This window comes from Elaeis guineensis, chromosome 1 (assembly GCF_000442705.2).
Source record: "Elaeis guineensis isolate ETL-2024a chromosome 1, EG11, whole genome shotgun sequence".
Classification (NCBI taxonomy): domain Eukaryota; kingdom Viridiplantae; phylum Streptophyta; class Magnoliopsida; order Arecales; family Arecaceae; genus Elaeis; species Elaeis guineensis.
In genome coordinates this window covers 110,874,639-110,890,363 of record NC_025993.2, presented here as the reverse complement: position 1 = coordinate 110,890,363, position 15,725 = coordinate 110,874,639, and the positions used below count along the sequence as shown (strand labels likewise).

General features: G+C 43.5%; 1 long non-coding RNA gene across 1 annotated transcript; it reads left to right on the top strand.

Annotated features, from left to right (window-relative positions):
• Nucleotides 1-5,849: 5,849 nt before the first annotated feature.
• Nucleotides 5,850-12,674, top strand: LOC140858590 (uncharacterized). Its single transcript, XR_012142181.1, has 3 exons — nt 5,850-6,484; nt 9,622-10,706; nt 11,750-12,674. It is a non-coding gene; the product is annotated as an uncharacterized lncRNA (long non-coding RNA).
• Nucleotides 12,675-15,725: the final 3,051 nt, after the last annotated feature.

The following is a 15,725-nucleotide window of genomic DNA, read 5'->3' as shown; positions in this document are numbered from 1 at the left end:
TCCCGTCGGTCAGGTACCGGACGATCGGGTCCATCCAACTTGGTTCGGATGTTAGCTGCTGTACTTCTTCGACCCGATCGATGCTCGGCTGCTGGAGGTTCTCCACGAACGTCCGACCCAAAGAGTCGTAGGCCGACGTTGCCAATCTGGAGAGTGCGTCGGCACGGGCGTTCTCCGACCTAGGGACGTGGGAAATTTTGAAATACTCGAGGCGCGCCACGAGGTCCTTCACTTTCTGAAGGTACTTGATCATGGTCGGATCTCGCACCTCGAATTTGCCCTTGACTTGCCCCACGATCAGCTGAGAGTCGGAGAATGCCCGGAGGCTGTTGATGCCCAGCTCCTTCGCCATCCTCAAGCCAGCGAGGAGTGCCTCGTATTCGGCTTGATTGTTGGAGTCCTTGAAGTCGAACCGGAGGGCGTATTCGGTGACCACCCCATCCGAATTCGTGAGCAGGAGCCCGGCCCCGCTTCCCTGAGCGTTTGAGGCTCCGTCGATGTGGAGTACCCAGGTGGAGATCGGGTCTGGCTCAGAGACCGCATCTCATCCTGGGTCTTCAACTCCCGACCCTTGGTCGGTTGTCGGGCACTCGGTGATGAAGTCGGCCAAGACCTGGGCCTTCAGGGCAGGCCTCGGTCGGTACTGAATGTCGAACTCGCCGAGCTTCATCGCCCACTTGGCCAGTCGTCCGGACGTGTCCGGTCGGTGCAAAATTGTCCTCAGGGGCTGGTTGGAGAGCACCACTATGGCATGGGCCTGGAAGTATGGTCGAAGTCGTTGCGCGGAGACGGTCAGGGCGAAAATCATCTTTTTCGTCTCCGAATATCTGGCTTCGGCGCCGTGGAGCACTTTGCTGGTGTAGTAGATGGGCTGATGGGTTCGGCACTCATTTTTTCGAACAAGCACCGAACTGATCGCCTCAGAAGATGTGGCCAAGTAAAGATACAAGGTCTCCCCGACCTGCGGCTTCACGAGCAATGGTGGGGAAGCCAAGTACTTCTTCAGATCTTCGAAGGCCCGCTGGCACTCATCCGACCAAGGGAAATCGTTCGCCTGACGCAAAGTCTTGAAGAATGGGAGGCACCTTTCAACTGATCGAGAAATGAATCGGCTAAGAGCGATGATTTTTCCGTTCAGCTGTTGGACCTCCTTCTTGGTGTTCGGATGGCGCAAGCCGAGGATCGCCTTTATTTTCTCAGGGTTGGCCTCGATCCCTCTCTGTGAAATGAGGAATCCGAGGAACTTTCCTGAGGTCACCCCGAAAGCACATTTGGTCGGGTTGAGCTTCATTCGGTGTCGCCGACGGGTGTGGAAGGTCTCCACGAGATCCTGAACATGGTCCGGGATCTGCGCGCTTTTCACCAGCATGTCGTCCACGTACACTTCCATGTTGCGCCCGATTTGGTCTTTGAAGACCTTATTGACGAGTCGCTGGTAGGTGGCGCCGGCGTTCTTCAGTCCGAAGGGCATCACCCGATACCAGTAGAGGCCCTTGGGAGTCACGAACGCGGTGTGCTCCTCGTCTTCAGGCACCATCCGGATCTGGTTGTATCCGACAAAGGCGTCCATGAAGCTGAGCAGTCGAAATCCGGACATCGCATCCACCAGCTGGTCGATCTTCGGAAGTGGGAAGCTATCCTTCGGGCAGGCTCGGTTTAGGTCGGTATAGTCGATGCAGATCCTCCACTTTCCGTTGGCTTTTTTGACCATGACAACATTGGCGAGCCAATCGGGATACGTGGATTCTCGGATGAAGCCTGCTTCGAGTAGCTTGTCCACTTCTTCGTCGATGGCCCTCTGCCTCTCTGGGGCGAAGGACCTTTTCTTCTGCCTCACCGACCTCATCGTCGGGTCGATGTTGAGTCGGTGAGTTATTATTTCTGGGGGGATGCCCGACATATCCGCTGCCGACCAAGCAAATATGTCGGCATTGGCCGTCAACAGCTCCGCCAGTTGGCGTCGTTCGGTGTCGGGCAATTGAGACCCGACCCAAACTTTTCTGTCGGGATTTTCTCCTATCGGGATCGCCTCGAGCTGCTCGGCCGGCGAACCCCGTTCTTCCTCCTCCCGGTGGTCCAGCTTGTCGATCGTCAGAGAACCCCTCGCCTCGTCGCTTTGAGCGGAGATTTGGAAGCATCGTCGGGCGAGCTGTTGATCTCCGTGCATCTTCTCGATTCCATTTTTGGTCGGGAACCGAACAAGGAGGTGGTACGTCGAGACGATCGCCTTGAGGGCGTTCAATCCGGGTCGTCCAAGTATGGCGTTGTAGGCTGAAGGAACTTGGACGACCGCGAAAGTGAGGGAGACCGTGCTTTGCCGTGGTTCGGTGCCGACCGTCACGGGCAGATTGATTTCTCCTTCTGTCGTGACGGCATCTCCGGCAAAGCCGATCAAGGGCATGGAGACCCTCTTGAGTCGGTCAGTTGACAGACGCATTCGGGAGAAGGTCGAGTAAAACAAAATATTTGTCGAACTTTCATTATCAACAAAAATTTATTTTACATCATAATTTGCTATTGTCGCCGACATAACAACAGCATCGTCGTGGAGAGTTTGGATGCCCCGAACGTCGTCTTCCGTAAAGGTGATTACGTCGTCCGGGCGTGGTTTTTTCGTCGGCTCCCCTCCCGCAGATGTCCCCGGGCCCAGCCGCTTGGAGATCATGTTGATGACTCCGGCCGTCGGCTGGTTGGTCGCCGGCTCTTCAGCCGGCTGGGGTCGTCGATCGGCAACTGGTTGGGTCGGCGGACCCTTCCAGAATTTGCCGAGGTACCCCCGGCGGATGAGAGCTTCAATCTCATCCTTCAGCTGGACGCACCGCTCGGTGCCGTGGCCGTGGCTTCGATGGAACCGACAGTACTTTCGACGGTCGAGGCCTTTTGCCTTCAGAGGCGGAGGCCGTCGCAGGTATTCCTCCCCCTCGATCTCCATCAGGATCTGCGCACGTGGAGCGGAGAGAGGAGTGTAGGAGTCGTACCTGGGGCGTGCCGGCCTCGGAGTCTGTTGCCGGGGTGATTTTCGGATCCGTCGGGGTGGCGAGACCCGACTATCGGTCGGGGGCCTGCTGGGTTCGGCGGGCTCCCGACCCTTCCTCCGCTTCTCTTTCGGGCCTCTGGGCTCGGCCAAGCGTCGGTCGGACGCTCCTTCGTCCGCGCGCATATACTTGTATGCACGCTCCAGGAGTTCGGCATAAGTCCGGGGGAGGGTCTTGTCCAGAGAATAGGTGAATCGGGACGCCCTCAGGCCCCGCTTCATGGCTGAGATAGCCATGTCTTCGTTGAGGTCCCGGACCTCGAGCGTGGCTGCGTTGAATCGCGCCACGAAGTGTCGGAGCGTCTCGTTTTCCTCCTGCTTGAGGGAGAAAAGGCTGTCCGACGTTCGCGGCGGCTTTCGGCTGGTGCTGAAATGGGCCACGAACGAGTGCTCGAGCTGCCCGAAGGAATGGATACTTCCCGATCGAAGACCAGAGTACCAAGCCCTGGCAGCCTTGCGGAGTGTGGCGGGGAAGCCGATGCAAAAAAGAGCGTCGGTTGCCCCTTGAATCGTCATGAGAGCTTTATAGCTCTCGAGGTGGTCGACTGGGTCGGTGGAGCCGTCGTATGGCTCCACGTGCGGCATTTTGAACCGACTGGGAATCGGCTCGTCAAGGACCAGTCGGGAGAGAGGTTGGGCGGTCTGGAAGTCGACGTCGTTCGAAGACTTCTGACCGTCCATCTGCAACTGGGTGAGTCGGCGGTCGATTTCCTCGAACCGTCGCTCGTAGTCGTCCGCTCGTCGATGCTGGGAGACCCCAGGAGTGGAGTCTCCGGAAGATTCTGAGAGGGAGGCCGACGGTGTGCGCGGCCGTTTCTCCTTCCTTGCCCGTTCCAACGGGAAAGGAGAGGGCCGCTGGGACCGTCGGTCGTCGCGCCATGGTCGTCCCTCCTCTTCTCCGTGGGAGCGCTGTTGGGGGCGCTCGCATGGAGGCGACGGGGATCGGCGCGGTCGTCGGCGGCTGCTCCTAGAGGGCATCGGTTGGGCCGCCGGTTGCTGCTGGAGGCTCTTGACTGCGTCGGTCAGTACGGTCATCTGCCGTACGATGGCCGCAATCTGGGCCTCCGTGGTCACCGCAGGGCGCGGAGAACTGGGCTCCGCCGTCGGTGGTGGCGGGGAGGCCTCTTCCCGACGGGAAGAGCGCCTTGCCGACCCAGTGATTCTCGATCGTTGAGCTCTTGTCTTTGTCATACTGTCCCTTCCTGGCGCGCCAATCTGTCGCAGTCAATCGCCTCGTCACCCGATCGCCGAGAAGCATGCACCTGCAAAAATGAGAAGTCTACTCTGACCGGAGGCGGCTCCGGCGGGGACCCTCCGACGGTCAAGTCAGAGAGGTGACTGGGCAACAGTGAAATGTAGACGGAGAGCTCGATCGAGAGAGAAAGAGGGAGAGAGGAGCGAGCCTGCATTTTTGGGAGAGACGGAGCGGATCGATCCCCTTGCACTGTTGCCTTCCCCGGTTTATATAGTGGAGCACGATATGGCACCGTCATTAATGGCGCGGTCAAGTGAGGAACTGTCAACTCACTGTGGACTGTCAGAGTCGCCGTGAAAATGTCATGTCGCCGTGCGGCTGTCAAATCATCAGGGTTGACAATGCCCTCGGCGGGACAATGTCTCTAGGTAGCCGTGCCGCATGCCGCTGTCAGAACTGACAAAGTCTGGCGGCTGCACGGCGATTGGAGGAGTCGGCCGACCCTAGGTCGGTGGCCAGCAGAGTGACGTCGGGTTCCTCCGTCGGTCGGCGAGTTTCATGTGAGTCGGCCATCAGACCTCTGGGTTCAGTCGGTCGGGCCGCCAGTCGGTCGGTCGGTGGGGCCGCCGATCGGTCGGTGGGGCCGTCGGTCGGTCGGGCCGTCAGTCGGTCGGTGGGGCTGCCGGTCGGTCGGGCCGCCAGTCGGTCGGTCGGGCCGCCGGTCGGTCGGGCCGCCAGTCGGTCGGTCGGGCCGCCGATCGGTCGGTCGGTGGGTATCCCCCAACAGATTGCATGCCAAAGGGAACAAAGCTAGGGTTTTGTCACCGTCTTCTATCGATGGGATCTCATCGCCGATCAATTTTGCATCACATGGGTCATCAGATGGTGGGTTTCGATCCACCAATGGTGAGTCGGCAAAAGGGAAGGGGGTGGCTCCTCCATCTCATCCTCCCTCTATTTCTCCCATTGATCACAGTATAAACCAGAAATGGTCTTGGGCCCAGGTTGTTCAAGGCTGTCACCAATTTCGTTAGGAGATATCTGTACCTTCAGAAGCTGATATCTCTGCTCTAGAGGCGCATTTCAATGATTTGGTCATCTTTTCCAAGGAGAAACTACAGAGAACTGCTCAAAAATGTCACGCTGTCTTGATCGGTAAGTTTCTTGGACCTGATTTTGCAATATACTTCATTCAATGCGAGATGAAGAAGAGATGGCTAATTGAGGGAGAATTTCAGGTGAGTTTACTCTCTGGGGGTTTCTTATTGTTCTCTCTTCCATCTGAGCAGGTTAGGGATAGAATTCTAGAAAAGGATTCCTGGACTCTAGCAGGCCAGCTGTTGGCCCTGGAGATCTGGAGGCCAACTTTTAAACCTTCAAGGGATTAGAGCCAAAAGGCAAATGTGTGGCTTCATTTACTGGATCTACCCCTCAATGTCTGGGATAAGGATATGATACTTAAGATTGCTTCCAAAGCTAGTAAACCTAAATTTCTTGATCCCTGGACAGCAAGTTCCTCTCATTTGGGATTTGCTTGAGTTTGTATTCAAATGGATCTGGGCTACCCAGTCTGCCTTGGCACTAAATTGCTCATAGAAAATCAAGTTGTTTGCTAATGGTTTGTATATAAGGACCTCCCTGATATGTGTTATAGATGTGGATATATCGGTCCTCTGCTTCAAAATTGTGCTCATTGTAAGGGTATGTCCCCTAATGATAACCCTATGTTTGACACTTGGATTAGGGTTGCTAGGGTTCCTATCGTAGGTCCTACTCAAGATCAGAGAACTGATAACAAAACTGCGGCATCACCTCAAGTTCCTCCATCAGACAATACATGGACTACTCCTAAAAAGACTGTCGCAAATCGTCCAATGAAACCTGTCATGATGACTTATCAAGTGGTTCTAGGTTTGACTCTCAAACTAAAAAAGATGAGTTAACATCTTCTGACATTGTTCCAATGGAATTTTAGGTACTTGATCCTAAACGGGGAGAAGATCACGGGGGGTAGAAGGATAAGAGAAATTGCTCTTCAGTGAAAGTGCCATCAGCCTCACGATCCTTTGATTCTGACTCATCTCTGCAATCAAAGGTAATTATTTGTGAGGAGCAACCCCACGAAAAATTGACAGGTAATAATACAAAAGCTTTGGCTTTATGTACTAAAAGCTCTACTATTAAGGAAGCTTGGCGATCAGTTTCAGCCAACCCCAAACTACTGGAAGGGCCATCATCGAATGCTACTTCTGTTGGTAAGGTTTTACCTAAATCTTTGTCTAATAGTGCTAAGTCTATTCCTATGCATGATGAAGTCCTAACTCAGCTTACAGCTACATTGGAAGCTGAAGGCTCTTCATCTAAGATTGATGAGAAAGGTAGCCCTATTTCAGAGGAGCATGGGGTACATTCATCGATTTCATCATGAGAGTACTTGTTTGAAATTGTAGAGGGGCAACTAAGCCCTTATTTGTTAAGTATTCTAAATCTTTGATGCATACTTATAATCGGATATTTGTATTTTTGTGGAACTCATCTTGGGCTAAATGTCATGGATCATGTGTAGTATAGTTTTGGTCGATTTTGGCAGGTCTATATGGTTCCTTCAGAGGGTTTATCTAGAGGAATTATAGTGGCTTGATGTCGTAATATCGGATTTGTTTCTTTTGTTTATAAGGATAGACAAGTCTGTTTTGGTGTTATTACTCAATTTGGGTCTTCATCTTGGATTCTCGGTATCATCTATGCTAGTACATATGGTCCTACCCATCATTCTCTTTGGCAAGCTGCTTCTAATATTTCAAACTTGCATCTTCCTACTCTTTTTTTGGGTGATTTCAATTGTATTTTATCTCCTCATGAAAAGTTGGGTGACAAACCTTTTCAGATAAATGGAGATGTTAGGGAATTCCTTCAGTTTACATCTTCAATTGGTTTAATTGATCTGGGGTATGAGGGTTGTAGATTTACATGGTGTAATAATCAATCTAGTGCTTCTAGAGTTTAGGAGCGATTGGATTGAGCTTTTGCATCTGATAATTGGCTCCAATAATATCCTAAATCACGTCTTCAATATTTGGCCAGATCTGCATCCAACCATTGTCCTTTAATGCTTTTGATTCAAGCTTCTTTGCCTACATCCGATCCTCCATTTGGTGATCATAATTTTTGAAAGCTTTGTCTTGGTTTTCGAAGATTGATTCATACTTCTTGGGTTGGAGCTGACTCTTTGTTGCCTGGCGAACGTTTAAATTTTCTTCTTAATAAATTAAAAAAAGAATTTACTATTGGAATAAGTATAAAGTGGATAATTTATTTAGAAATGCGGACATCCATCATAATCAGATTCTATCATTGCAGTTGCATAAATCTCATGTTGGTTGTCTTTCTCAAGCTGATCATTCTCTTTTACTTCAACTCCTTTGTAATTACAATCAAAACCTTTCTATGCAAGAGTTTTTTTGGCATAAAAAATCTTGCATTAGGTGGCTTCGAGAGGGCGATATAAATACTTTTTTTTTTTATAAAGCTACCATTATTAGGAGATGTCATAATCGTATTTTATCTCTTAAAGATGAGTCTGGGCACTGGGTGTTTGATGAAAATATTATCCGACAGAATCTACTCCAATTTTTCAATCTCATTGGACAAACGATCAATCTACTGATGACTCTTGGTTTCCAACCATTCCTCATATTCTATATCAAACTCAGAAGAATTCTCTTGCGTCATAGGTTTCGAAGGAAGGGATAATTTATGCTGTTCGATGTATAAACCCTGACAAAGCCCTTGGTCTCAATGGTTTTCCTACCTCATTTTTCCAAGATTATTGGCAAATTATTGGACATGATGTCATATGAGTTGTCTAATATTTCTTTTCGACATCTAATTTGATAACATCATGAAAAGATACTTTTATAACTTTGGTTCCCAAATCCGATCACCCAATGATTCCTGCTGATTTTCACCCAAGTAGTCTCTGCAACACAACTTACAAGATTGTCGCTAATATTCTGCTAAACTGAATAAAACCTTACATTCCTGAAATCATTTCTTCTACCCAAGGTGCCTTTGTCAGGGGGAGATATATTATGAAAAATATTCTTATTGCTCAAAAAGTTACTCACTCTTTAGTTTGTGCCTCATCCTCTAGAAGGTTTTTTTATGGTTAAAGTGGATATGGAGAAAGCCCATGATAAAATCCAATGGAGTTTTCTTTTTCGAGTCCTTAAATCATTTAATTTTCATGATCAATTCATTACCTGAATTTTAGCTTATGTTTTAAACCTCAAATTTGCTCTTCTTATCAACGGAGTCCCTATGGATTGGTTTTCTACAAGTTGCAGTCTTCGTCAGGGTTGTCTTTTGTCGCCATTCCTATTTGTATTGTATTCAAAAATTTTCTCAATCATTTAACAATCTACTATCCAAAATAAACTCCTTCATCCTTATAGCTCTTTGCGTATTGGACCTAATATATCTCATTTTTTTTGTGCTGATGATTGTCTCTTAATGGTTCGTGCTACTATTCGTGATGCGATTTCTTTAAAACTTCTTTTAGACTCTTATTGCCATTATTCGGGACAATCTGTAAATCATAGTAAATCCTTTATCATCATTAGCCCTTTTGTTCCATCTACTATTAAGCATATTATTATTTCAACTCTAGGTATGACTTAAAAAAAGGGTACTTGAAAATATTGGGTGTTTCAATCTCTGATGCTAAACTTCGTCCGGTGGATTTTAGATTCTTATTTGATAAAATCCTATCTAAAATTCAATCTTGAAAATGAAAAACTCTTTCATTTGCTGGATGATTTACTTTACTGCAATCAGTTCTTGCATCCATTCCCCTGTACATGATGTCTGCTACTTCAATTCTAGTTTCAGTTTTGAACTTGTTTGAGCGGAAGTTTTGTTCTTTCCTTTGGGATCATCATTTATATCAGCATTAGATTCACTTGATATCTTGAGAAATTATTTGTACCTCGAAAGCTAGTGGTGGACTTGGTCTTCAATCTATCCATCAACGTCAAACTATTTTGTTGAATAAACTAGCTGCTAATCTGGTTATTCATCATAATTCTCTTTGGGCTCAGCTGGTTTCTGCTAAATATCGATTCAAGTATTCTTGGATTAATTATAAATCGCCTCCTAAATGTACTCCTATTTGGCATAAAATTTCTACCATTGGTGCTAAAATTCAACATCAATTTGTTTGGTTGATTGGAAATGGTATATCCGTTAATGTTTGGAATGATCCCTGGATCTCGAATCCGCCGCTTAGTTGCTGGTCTTCTTTTATTAACATACATCATGATTTGGCATAGTATACTGTTGCGGATCTAATAACATCTAATAACAATTGGGATGTATCTTTTTTTTTGGCCAGGTTTTGTAATCGTGGGATGATGACCCGTGTTCTTTCTATACCTCTCGCGCGTGGACATTGGCCGGATCAGATGGGATGGACTTCCACATAGAATCTCTTTGTTACTTCCAAGGAGGTTGCCAAGATGCTTGACCCATCCTACTCACAGCCACTTACATATAGAATTTTTCTTGGGTTTGGCACCTTCCAATCCCAATGAGGGTAAGATTTTTTATTTGAAAATTGATGTGGCAATGTCTGCCTTCGAAAGAATTGTTGCTCCACCGCGGTATTATTCAGCCTACTTCGGTTAACTGTGATCTTTGTCCAGGTTATGTGAAAAATTGCCAGCATGTTTTTATTGGTTATGCTCTAGCTAAACGTTGCTGGATTCCGTTAAACCTAAATTGTTCCTATCCAATATCTTCATCTTGGACAATGCTTATAACTATACTGTCTCGTTCTTGTTCAGTTACGAAGGACAAAGTGATTCGATGGTCTCGCTCCTTTGGCAAGACCGGAATGAAAGACTGTTTCAAGCCAAAAACTCTCGTCCTATTGATCTTTTTCGACGATGTATATATATGTTTCTAATGATTTGTGCGTGTCATCATCATCATCTTCTCTTGTCATGCAGGTACCGTTTAGGAACTGGGGTCTTTCGGTGCTGAGCAATCCGCATTCTCTCCATTCTGACTTGATTTCTTGGAGGCCCGCTACCCTACTAGGGACATTTATGTGAAGCTTTGATGGGGCGGTAAGATCTAATAATGCGGTTGCAGGATACATCATTAGAGATCATGATGGTTCCTTATTGGCCGCTGGAGGTAAGCAGCTCTTCAGCTATTCGGTCCCTTATGCTGAGATGATTGGTGTCTGGCTGGGGCTTCAATATCTACTTTCCCATACCACGGTTCGAAAGGTGTGCATCCAAGGAGACTCTATGGTGGCGTTGAGTTGGTTACATCATCTATCTCTCAGATAAAAGCACTCCTCTCTCACCATGGATGAAGGATATTTTCTTCTGGTTGAAATCCTTTCATCAAGTTTCCTTTTCCCATATTTGCAGAGAAGGGAATCAAGCTGTCGATTGGATTGCTAATCAGGTTCTTGTTGGAGATTTCTTTATCTCCACTGCTCAATTACATATGCACCCTACTTTTATCGACATGGCATATAGCACTTGCATACAAAGATTTATCCTGAACTCTCACGATTACATACATAACTATGTCTCTCTGTTTGAACTTGCTGAGCATGGAGTTCGTTTCCTGCTTCTTTGGCACTGTGACTACCAATTATACTGAATTTGAGGGATCTGCTATGATGATATTTCTTAGAGGGGAAAAAATGATCAAAAAAACAAGAAGGTAAAAAGAAATAAAGATAAAAGTAAGAAGGGAAAAGAAAAAAAATGGAAAAATGGAAAAACAATGGGGAAGGAAAATGCATACAAAATTGGAGAGTTTTTGCTAACTTCTATTTGTTTTCCTTGTGTAGTATATCATTGTTCCTCAATATGGCAAATATGTTTGTTTATGTCAAGCCTTATACATTTACCTCTTCTGTTTTAAACCAATTGGCGCCTTGTTTCTATTTGGTGGCTGCCCTTTATTTCATCATGTATACATGGCCCCTTTTGTGTCAATGCCTTCTATTGCTCCTTCTTACGCATATTGTATCTCAGGAAGGCATGCAGATGATGAGATTTGTAATGTTTTTACGAGAAAAATTGAGAGAAATGATAAAAATTGAGATAGTACAATAAAAGAAAGAACAGGGATTAAAAGTACAAAAAAGAAAAGCAAAAGAAAACAAAAAGGAAAAAAGAGCAAAAAGAAAAAAATAAAGAAAATCTGACTGGTTCTACTAATATTTTCTTCCTTTTATTGTGCAGGATCTTTAAGCTTTTCTTCTTTGGAGTTATCATTATGCCTTTCCATACTCATACTCATACTCTTGTTTTCTTTGCACTAATCTGCTTGCTGATTGTTCATTATCCTACGATGCTGTTTTGGGTTCACCTGTGTGCATGCCAGCACATGTGTCTTCCCATACAAAGATCAATAACATCATTAAAGGTTCTCCAATACACCGTACAGTATGATTGGATATTAATCTTCAAGCTTTTGCTTTCATCAATATACAGGATATCTATGTACATGAAGGATTGCTCCCTAATACTACATAGTTCCTTCATACATGATGGCCGACCTGATGGGATATGCTGTTTAATATACTTTCTTCAGATGCTGTGGGATCTAAATTGGATTTCATGTTATTTCCCTAATGATGTGATCCAAATCTTCATTACTGATGGGAGTTGGTACATTACACACTTCTTTTACTGTTATTTCTATGTCCCAATTGATATTTCAGTGAGTATTCATACTGATGGAATGGGGCATATCTTAAACTTCCCAAATGATGTAATTACTGATGGGAGTTGGTTCCTTACAGATATTTGTTCCTGTTACATTTATGTCCCAAATGATGATTCAATGTCAATTGATACTGATGGGAAGGGGCATAATCCAGCTTTTAAACTGTTCAGATCACACATTTTTCACCGGCAACTGCATCTTCCGGTATGTTTCACTACAGAATTTGGGAGACTGTCAGTTGTTCAAGGATTTGCTCTCCATTTGATCTTCAACTTTCATAGGAGTGTACACTGCTCTTCACCTATGCTGACATGCTTTGCCGACCATCCAAGGAGTATTTTAAATCTTAACATCACAATTCACAGCCTACAGGTTTCTTTTTGGATTGAAGCTGCTATGATTAAGTACTTTATATGCCAGGATTGCTGTTATCAGACATATGTCTCTGGAAGTCTGCAATATATTGTTACAGCTTATAGTTTTTTTGGTTGGAACTTGTGCTTACTGGGTCTCTGTTGTTATAAGCTGTTTATTCTGTTTTCTTTGTATAAAAGTATATACATAATGCGTTCGGTCTTGCCAGGAATTCAGTAGGCAATTTTTTGATTGGTCTCATTATGTATAGATAAGCCTTCTTGTCCTTGTTATCAGGTTGCTGTTATTATAATTCTTAGTAACCTACCAACTTGAATAACCTCATCAATCACAATCCTTTTCTAGCTTTTCTATTTGTTATTTCTCATTTCTGACTCATGAGCTAGCCTTCTTCACCCTCCATCAAATCAACCAGTAAAAACAAAATGAGTAGCTGCAGTTCCATTAGATTAATGGATCTCAACCACCATAGCTGGTGCAGATGACCAACTTAGTGACACCCTGCCTAACTCTCCTCTAGAAGCTACAAGTAGAACTTGTGCACATCAGACTCCAAACACATCATTAGAACCTGTTAATTAACATTCGAAGGGAAATTTATGCACCAGTATTTGTGGTTACAGATAAAATAAAACTTAACACAGACATGACACCCATATAATGAGTCAGATTAAATAAAAATTACATCAAATTTGTAGAACTATAGGTTACATTAAGCATGTCAAGTTTTGATGTATAGTGTGATAAGAGTTCCATTGGAACTACACAAGCATATCAATTTGAGTATTTGCCTATGAGCAATACAATTGCAAAACTTCGACCAAGATTATGTATTTTTAATCCAATCGTAGCCGGTAAATGGCATGGAAGAATTCATGTAGAAAGAGACCCTTTAGGATATTCATATTGATTTTTCTTCCGCATTATTCTTATTTTTCTAATGACCAAATATGCAGATTATATGAACTTAATTAGTTGTGTTCAAATGTGGAGAAAGTATTTGAACTGTTTCAACCTGGTGTTCCGGAATAACAGTGAAATTTCAGATCAACAAAGTGGCTCAGATTTAGTCACAGTGACAGTACTAGAAAACCGCAAACATTCATTTTAAAACCAGCTCTCCTCCAAGACCAATAATCCAACCTCATTTTACCTTTAGTCCCCCCACCAGGAAAATTTCCAATCAAATTCCAACTCCAATAAGAACAAAAATTGAGATCTCAACTTTCCTAATCCAACAGAATTGATACTTTTAGGCACTGATTTAAGTCCTGATTGGCATGGCATGACATGGATGGAACAGACAATGTATACCATTTTAGAAGGACGTAGTATTGGAATGGTACCAGCTCTATACCAAAATTTGGCATACTACTATGTCAATGCATGCCAATCACTGGCATGGCATGGTGTATACCATGCCAATACAAGACTGACATACCACTAATACACGATAGCTACATTGAAGGACTGCAAAACCGGTACTGAAAACTACACCACACCACCGATATGTTATTGGTCTGGTAAGATATTATCATTAGGTCGGATTTAAACCCTAAAATGGTTTAGCAGTAAAGACTTCAGACTTTGGATAACTTTTTGATGAGACTTTGAGATGAATCCTATTTGTTCCTACCTGCTCGTGATTCATGAAATAATATTTTAAATTTTTACATTAAAAATCATATGGAAGAAGCTTTTTAACTGAATTTAATCTTGCCGAAAAGAATGAGAGATAAAGCAACTTTGTCATAGGTCAAATGAACCTCCGAAAAAAAAAAAACGTCCTGAATTTTTTTTTTTAAAAAAATCACAAATATTGGAGTAAAATCAAAAGGGTAACAATGGAAAATGAGAAGCACCATTTTTTTCCTTTTTTTTTTTTTTAACTTCTTAATCTTAGAGATTAAAAAATACCATACACAAGTAAAATAAAAACAACAAAAATTTCACTTTAAAAACCTAAGAAAGAAAAACTAGAATAGGAGTTAGGATGTCACTATTTTTTCCCTCTAAACCATAGAAGTGGATAGGAAAAGCCAAAATTTGGGATATATCGTCTGTCACGCCCCAAATCCGAGACATAACACGGCCATGCTACCGAGGGATGGATCCACGATAACACGAAGCCAAAATTCATCTTTTTAAATATAATAACAGGTGTATCATAAATAAATGTAATAATAAAGTTCAATTCAAATATTTAATTAAACCAAAACTGGTTCAGCGCATCTAAATCCAAAGATGAAATAATCCAAGCCTTAAAATTCATAATGACTACAATTCATAAACATAAACTGAATTCCTAGTGCAAAATTTTCAAGCTTGCTTTGCTAATTCCCAAGTCTGGATTCCCTTTCCATCAGTCCTACCCTTATTTCTCTGTACATGAAAAAGAAAATAAAAAGAATATGAGCTACACCAGCTCAATAAGTAGACTTCCGCTTTCTTACCCGATCAAGCATAAGTTTTCTATGATAATGTATCATTTAGCAAATAACAATTATTGTAAAAATAAATATTTCATAGAACATATAATAAAATAAATTATAAGCTCATCATGCATGCATAAATCATGTATATTTCACAATTATGAATCGTAAATCATTTTCATCATGTATTCATTTCATGTTTCAAAATATTGCTCACAGATATTCGTGCTAAGGTCACTATTATACCCGTGACAGGGCCATGTTTCTTAATCGACAGAGTTCTTAATTCATGTGCCAACTTTATACCTACTGGCAGGGCCATGTTTCGTGTGGATGCTAGCTCCGGATGTCGACCTTCCCGAAGGGATTCATTCATAGCCATCTGAGAGCCTTTGAAATCATTATATTTTTTTATTAAAGCATATATATATATAGATGAAAAAATAATAAAATTCATACTTCATAATCATGCTATTTTCATAAGACATATTCATGAAATCAATGCTCATAATAAAACATGCTTTTTCATATCACATATGCCGATCTTTATTTTATAAAAAATTATGATTTCATCAATAGCAATTCTTTACATAAAAATATGATCATTTAAAAATAAATAAGGAGTATAAGATCTACTTACCTCGTTCATCTTAGATCTTCAGACTTCGTTAGAAGAATCAGCTAATCCTATTTAAAATATCAAATCATTATCAAATTCTATTTCATAAATATAACAAGATTAAATCATAAGGAAAGAGGACTGTTGACCGGATGTGTCGGACCATCCAAATACCAGGGCAATTCAGGATCTCTGATCTGAGGGTCAGATTCAAATGACTTGATCAAGAAATTGTGAAGCACGGATTAGATCAAGATCAATCAATAGAGTTCATTAATAATGAATTTGAAAGATTCTTTGATACGATCAAATGAG